The sequence below is a fragment of the Rhagoletis pomonella genome, unplaced genomic scaffold (assembly GCF_013731165.1).
Source record: "Rhagoletis pomonella isolate Grant_MI unplaced genomic scaffold, Rhpom_1.0 Rhpom_scaffold_00008, whole genome shotgun sequence".
Classification (NCBI taxonomy): Eukaryota; Metazoa; Arthropoda; class Insecta; order Diptera; family Tephritidae; genus Rhagoletis; species Rhagoletis pomonella.
Window position 1 is genome coordinate 13,786,003 of NW_023458562.1, and position 7,521 is coordinate 13,793,523.

A 7,521-nucleotide genomic window follows, 5' to 3' on the forward strand; every position below is an offset into this window, starting at 1 on the left:
AATTCAGAATAAAAGGTCCGAAATTTTATTGAAAGTCTGTTGGAAGTGTCTAAATATTGTGTATAGCTTGAATCTTTGATTTTTATTAGTTTCGTTAAGGCACATACAATATTATACAAAAAAAAAGCAGAAAAATTACTTGAAAAACATTGTGAATATTAAAAAAAATCGCCAATCGGTTTTTTTTTATCACTGTATTTGTCTATAGCAACTCCAGTTGAAGTGTTTTTTAAAATGGTGAAGTTTCGTTGTTGCCTTTAGTTTTATCATTTTCGCTTTTGGTTGAAGGAAACCGAGAAGTTGTCATTAATATGATCTCAAAGACCATATTATTAGTTAAATAAAAAGTTTCTTAATAAAAAATTTAATTTTTATTGAAATCTGTTTCAGAAAAAAAGAACAAATCTATAGCATATCTGAAGATTTTTAAATGAGAAAGCTGTGTCCAAGATGGGTGCCGCATTTTCTCATACTCGACCAAAAACTGTGTCGTGAAGAGGTTTCAATTGAGTGTTTAGCGAATTAATGTTTGAATTGCTACCTGCACCCTATTCGCCAGATTTAGCCCCCTCGTACTATTTTCGGTCCTCAAAATTCAAAAAATGGTTCCGTGGTCAAAGATTTTCTAACGACGAAGAAGTGACGTCGGCAGTTGATGGCTACTTTGAGGAGCAAGACAGTTCTTTCCCTAAAATTTTTGTGTTTTCTTTGTTAGGTCGGGTACTTCTGGGACCAGCCCCGTACACTCTGCAAAATTTAATTGACTCGGCCCCGCCAGAATTTTTCAAATAACACGGTGCTACAAAAAATAAAAAATGGTTGCATGTACTTTTTATGTTATGTAAAAGCGAGTGTACAGGTCAAGGCGAATTTATATAAGGTAGTGTTGTTTCATCAGCTGTGAGTAGCGTGTGATTGTCAAAATTTTGTATTTGGCTAGCGAGTGAGTGAAAACGTGAGGGTGTTTATACTTTCTGTCAACCTTTTCCTTCGGGGAAGAATAGCTGAAACTTTACAATGCAACGCTCAAAGCAAAAACAAAATACAAGTAATTGTTGCATTTGTTGAATCGATACCACCTTATATAAATTCGCGGTTCAGAATGGGCTTCACCTGTTGTGCGGCAACCACTGCCTTAAGCAAAATACAAATCTTTAGCATGGAAACCAAAACGTTCCGGGACCCGCTGACTCTCTACTGCAAAATGAGGAAGAGTCTGAATCAATGAGACACTAACTTTGCGAATGTTCCGCGCTCTGGAGGAGGGGACTAAAATTCAGGACCACTGAAACCTTTGGGCGCTTGAGCGCCAAAACCTTTCCAATTTAGACTAATGAAATATCATTGATAAGATATTTTCTCACCTCACCTTTTAATTTATTTGCGAATAAGCTCATTCAAGGTATTTAAGAGGAAGGTAAATAAGATAAACGAGTGTCATTCCATGTTGAATTTAGATGTGTTGGTGTTTGATAAAGAAAAAAATTGGGACGTGAACGAGTCTTTTTGCAAAGAAATAAAAAGGGTGAGAAAATACCATTCCACTGATACCTCACAAGTCTACATCGTTAAAGTTTTGGAGCAGTTATTCAAGTTTTTCTTACACAAATCTTTGAAACAGGTTAAAATACAGCCTCAAAAATCTCATTATTATGATTCCGTAGAAAATTTTTAAAAAATATTTTTATGCAAATTTTTATAAGCTGTTTTGCTATCTGAGGGAATTTTTTTCAAAAAATCCTTTAAGAAACAATTTTTATTCATAAAAAAACTCCATTTTTAGAGGTGTTTTCAAACCCGTCTAGCTCACGTAAATCTTAATATTTTTCCGAAATATTTTGATAGAAGTCTTAGAATATACTAGACTAGCAGGCCACGGATGCGCCAGGCTTCGCCACGCGCTGATTGCATGCATATATATGTACATTTACGTATGTGGAGAAAGAAATCATATGTCATCATCAGGGCAACCAAAAAGGAGCACTAACAAGTTTTTTATTATAACAGTTATGACACAATCCTTGATATGGGGTAGTTTTTGTAAAAATCTTAACATTTTGACCTACATTTGTTATAGCCAAAAATTGCCAAATTCATAATAAATGCCAATTTATGCTAATTTCAGTTATAATCAGGGACTTGAACCGATTTTGAACCGGAAAACCGCTTTTTCTATTAATTAACTGAACCATTAACCGAACCGAAATTTTCCACAATTGTTTGATCCGAACCGAAAACCGAAGCAATTTTCATAAAGGTTCGTTTCAACCAATTTTCAATAGATAAATTTATCCCTTTTTTCGTTAATATTGTTACGATTATCCTTGTTTAATTGATTGAAATTAATTCACGTGACATGCCTTGCTCATGCTCTTCATAGGCTTTGTGAAAAAATACGCGAATCTAATCCTAAAGTTGATCGTTTAATTGCTACCATAAAAAAAGTTTTCTTAAGGCTCCATCGCGGACTACAATTTTTATTTCGAGCTAGATATACCATTCCCTCTTGCACCCATAATAACACGGTGGGGAACATGGCTGGAAGCAGTTAGCTATTATGCTAAATATTTTGAAAAGATTCGAACAATTTTGAAATTATTAGATTCAAACGATTCTCAATTTATTAAAAATGCGAAAATATTATTGGTAGATACTGATGTTCGACAAGGAATAATTTTTATAGATGCTAATTTCGGTATTCTGGTGGACTCCATAAAAAAGCTGGAGAATGTCGGTCTTCCGCTCACAGCGCAATTGCAGGTGGTTGCAGATATCAAAGAAACAATTGATAGAGTTGAATGTGTGGAAGTAGAAGAAAAGCTCAGCTCGTTGTTATTGAAAAACAAAGGCTACATTGAGATGGAAAGCATTGCTGACCAAATTGCGGGAAAACCTACATCCTGTCACAATTCCACATACACAATTTCTGAAGTGTTGGCCTTCAAATATGTACCTGTAACGTCCGTGGACGTTGAAAGAACATTTTCGATGTACAAAAGTATTTACCGTGACAATAGACACGTATTTCTGTTCGAAAATTTAGCTGAAATGTTTGTTGTATACTGAAACAACAATATAAAGTAATTTTTTTTATTGAATACTTGAATTATTCTTCTGTTTTGAAACTTATACTAAAGAATTTATGTACCTTTCGTTATTCGTTTTTTTTAGTTGTTATGTTGTAAGAATGTAAGCTGAAATAAAATAAAACAAAACATTTTTAAAGCTAATTTAAAGTGCCAATTCATCAACTTTAAGAGCAATTTTTATGATTTTTTATAGTAATTTTTTGGTTGCCCTACTCATCATGTACTTCGTTTTTTATATACATAAAAATTTTTTTTCTATATTCGTTCAGTACCGTGGTTAAAATACCTCGCCTTTCCTGTATACTATGTATAGAAGATAGTAATTTTAAATAGGTGACAACCCTTTCATTTGGTTTCTTATTTTTTTATCCAAGGAACGGTGAAGATCTTATAGTTTTTAAACAGGTGGTAATACTACTCAGAAAAATAATACATTATTACACATCCAGAGGCTAAGTTTTTGTTGTTGTTGTTGTTGTTGTTGTAGCAGCATACAAGTTCCCCATAGATTTTTGGGGAGTGTTGCTGGAGTGACAGTCCTTGGCCAGATATAAATCTGGCTCGTTCCGGTTACGTAGACCCGACTGTCGTGGGAACGCAGCTAAGTCTTTTCGTTTGACAGTGACGGTACAGAACTGATGCCTATGCTTGTTATGATTGTATATGGTAATTTTATTAACAGGTGGCAACCCTATCAAAACAAAAAAATATTAGTGCTTTTCTAGAGGCCAATCCCTTTCATTTGACACATCATCTTTTTAATCCAACGAACGGTGCGGATCTTATTGTTTTTTAGACAGGTGGCAACCCTATTAAAATTCTAAGTAAGAAAAGATCCCTCTCCTGTCGATTATATTAGAGAAAATCTCGTCAAAATCCGTTCAGTAGTTTTTGAGATTGCCGTGTACAAAAAATCTCGACTTTCCTTTATACTATGTATAGATTTTGTAATCCCGCCGGAAAAACCGCAACTTTTTTTGGTGATGCAGTCTAATGTACATAGGTCTCTCCAATGTGTTCGTAAGCGTGCTTGCTTGCGATGCCCATCCATGGGTGCCGGCCTAAGAATGTTTTCACTGCATCGTCGTCATCCTTGCGCCGATGTCGTCAAAAATCTCTTACAGTTCGTAATTCCATCTTCTTCGGTACCCGGCGCGAACAGGGTCATAGATATTGCGTGGAATAGTTCTCTTGAAAGCCTCCACAGCCTTGGCATCTTTGTTCGATATCGAGATTTGTAGCGTGCGGTTTTTGTCTCTAAGCGGCAATTAAATTCCTCTTCGTGCTGTGAGTATTAAATGTGGGTTTAAAATCGAGGAAATCAATCATTTGGCATATTAAGGGTTTCAACTTTTCCCACAGTATCGTCGATAGGACCGTATAGGCAATGTTTGAAAAGAGGGCTCATTCTTCTAGTGGATTGGGCAGACTATATGTACTAGAGTGGTTAAAAAATTTTTTTTTTTGGAAATTCATAAACCCTACCTCAAGTTATTGTTATTTGTGATAAAAAAAGAGAAACGTGTTTTTTTATTTTGAAAAAAAAGTTTTCTTAGAGGTCGCGCTGGTCGGTTTTTTATAAAAACCCTGATGTTCACAATTTTTTTATTTTCTTGACATGTTAAAATGCAGCTAAAAATTTGTTTTTTACATATAATTACTCTGGTATTATTGGGGAACATTCCCTTAATTACATACCTGTCTTGGACCGTTAGAATGGGTCTAGTGCCCGAAAATATGCTCTCGAAAAGAGACTAGTAAAATTAAAACGTTGATACTGAACGATTTACGCATTGTCATGGGTTGGAACTTGTTACCGGGGGGTTTCTGGGGTTGCTAATTAGGGATTTGAAGTCAGTTTTTCGAAGTTCAAAATGGCGGTCCATTTTTAAAAAAAATTATTGAATTCGTTCGAAACTTGGCACTCAAGAGTTTGTGTGATCGCCGACTACGAATCTGAAGTCAACTTTTTTAAATTCAAAATGGCGGATCCAATATGGCGATCAAATTAAAAAAAAGTACTAAAATTAAAACGTTGATACTGAGCGATTTACGCATTGTCATGGGTTGGAACTTGTTACCAGGGGGTTTTTGGGGTTGCTGATTACGAATCTGATGTCAGATTTTCAAAATTTAAAATGGCGGTTAAGGGTTTCAAACAAATCCAATCATTTTTTTAAAGTTGGTCGCCATTTTGGATCCACCATGTTGAATTTTGAAAATCTGACATCAGATTCGTAATCAGCAATCCCAGAAACCCACTGGAAACGTATTTTAACCCTTGACAATGTTTAAAACGTTTAGTATCAACGTTTTAATTTTAGTACTTTTTTTTAATTCGATCGCCATATTGTATCCGCCATTTTGAATTTAAAAAAATTGACTTCAGATTCGTAATCGGTGACCCCAAAAACTCTCGAGTGCCGTGTTTCGACCAAATCCAATAATTAATAAAAAAAAATTAACCACCATTTTGGATCCGCCATTTTGAATTTCGAAAAAATGACTTCAGATTCCTAATTGGCAACTCCAGAAACCCCCCGGTAACAAGTTCCAACCCATGACAATGCGTAAATCGTTCAGTATCAACGTTTTAATTTTACTAGTGTCTTTTTGAGAGCATATTTTCGGGAACTAGACCCATTCTAATTGTCCAAGACAGGTGTGTAATTAAGGGAAAGATCCCCAATAATACCAGAGTAATTATATGTAAAAACCACATTTTTAGCTGCATTTTAACATGTCAAGAAAATAAAAAAATTTAGAACATATAAAAAACCGGCCAGCGCGACCTCTAAGAAAACTTTTTTTTCAAAATAAAAAAAATACGTGTCTCTTTTTTTATCAAAAATAACAATATTCTGCTGTAGCGTTTATGAATTTCCAAAAAGAGTGTTTTTATGAACCACTCTAATATGTACACTAAGATTAGAATATTCGGTCTTAGTGGAGTCAAAAGTTAAGTTCTGAACACATTGAAAACGACGAGCTACGGGCTACAGCTTCCAATTTGTTATCTTTATTATCTAAACGCTTTGTCGATGGCTACATGAATTTTATGAACGCGCCAGCGACATCATGAATTTGTATGAGTTTGACATAAAAGAAGAGGAAAAACCTTATCTGTCGCTGGAAAAATAGAAATAGATCTAAGCTGGCCACAACCATAGTCGTCGCGTAGCTCGGTCGTCGCCAAAATAATTATCTACATAAGAATACGTGTTAAAATAATTTGACAGCTGTGGTCCGTAGATCGTCGTTTTCATTATGTTCGGGCTATTAGCTGCCACCCAACTATATTGGAAGCGATTAGTTGAAAGTCCGTTCACACCAGGTGACTGTTGCTTTAAACTAAAACTTGCCTGTAAAATCGCCTCATGTTAACACCCTGTAATACACGCGCCCAACCAACCCTTCTCCCCATCGGATTTGTACAACTTTGCCGGCTCCAGGAGCTTTGATGTTTTTAAGTCGCATTATTGCTGTTCTCACCTGGTCTTGGTCAAGTGGTGGGACGTGAGCTCCGTCTGTATACATCGGCATTATTTTGTGAGTTTGTTTTCATCAATCGCGCCATCGTATCTGATATGTACTCTGCATTTCTGTTACCAGATTTCCCTCTTCGTCTTTGCTGGGAATAGTCAAGATTTTGAAACTATTTGATTGCTGCCTATTTTATGATCGCATTTTATGCGTCTCATTCATGCCTTTTAGCATCTCAAGCTTTTCGGGCTCAGGCTTTTTTACCTTTATTTCATTTATACTCCTTCCCCTGTACGCTATTTTACTCTGTACCCGCATTGTCTTCTCTTAAAACTTCTAATAGCCTTTGGAAATCTTTAAGCGGCGGTCGTGCCACAACAACATGCAGAGATGTAACGAATATCGTAATAAAAAGTAATGGACCTACCTAGGATTTTGAAAATAAGTAATACAGTAACAATACTGAGGAATGGCTGAAATTTGCATATATGTATTTATTCTGATTTACTGTAAGGAATAGTGTTACATAAATGTATACAATTACGTTCATTGCATCTGGTTACGATTACCTTCGAATGGGCCATGTGTAAGTACATTTATACCTACATACATATATGTATATGTACATTAGACCGTAGCGCCTTACAAGCAAACAAAAAAAATTTTCACTGTACTTTTGCAAGGCTATTTAAAAAAATTCTTACCTAGGGGCGTATCTCTAAATTTTTCGACGACACCTAAATTCGGCAGTAGGTTTTTTTTTAATACATATGTACGTAGTTCTAATGGAATAATCGTAATACTTTCTTAGCAAAAGTTTAATAATTTTTGGAGAGCTTTAATTTATGATATCAGGGTGGAACGTTAGGCTGACTGATAGGTAAGTACCAGAATAGGGCTCTTGAGGCCAATAAACTCTGGAATAAAATAGTTGTCATCCCGAGAACAG

General features: G+C 35.4%; 1 long non-coding RNA gene across 1 annotated transcript; it reads right to left on the reverse strand.

The window, feature by feature from the left end:
• Positions 1-3,111: 3,111 nt before the first annotated feature.
• On the reverse strand, positions 3,112-6,953 carry LOC118745121. Its single transcript, XR_004993616.1, has 3 exons — positions 6,837-6,953; positions 6,582-6,720; positions 3,112-3,194 (listed from the first exon to the last, which is right to left on the reverse strand). It is a non-coding gene; the product is annotated as an uncharacterized LOC118745121 (long non-coding RNA).
• Positions 6,954-7,521: the final 568 nt, after the last annotated feature.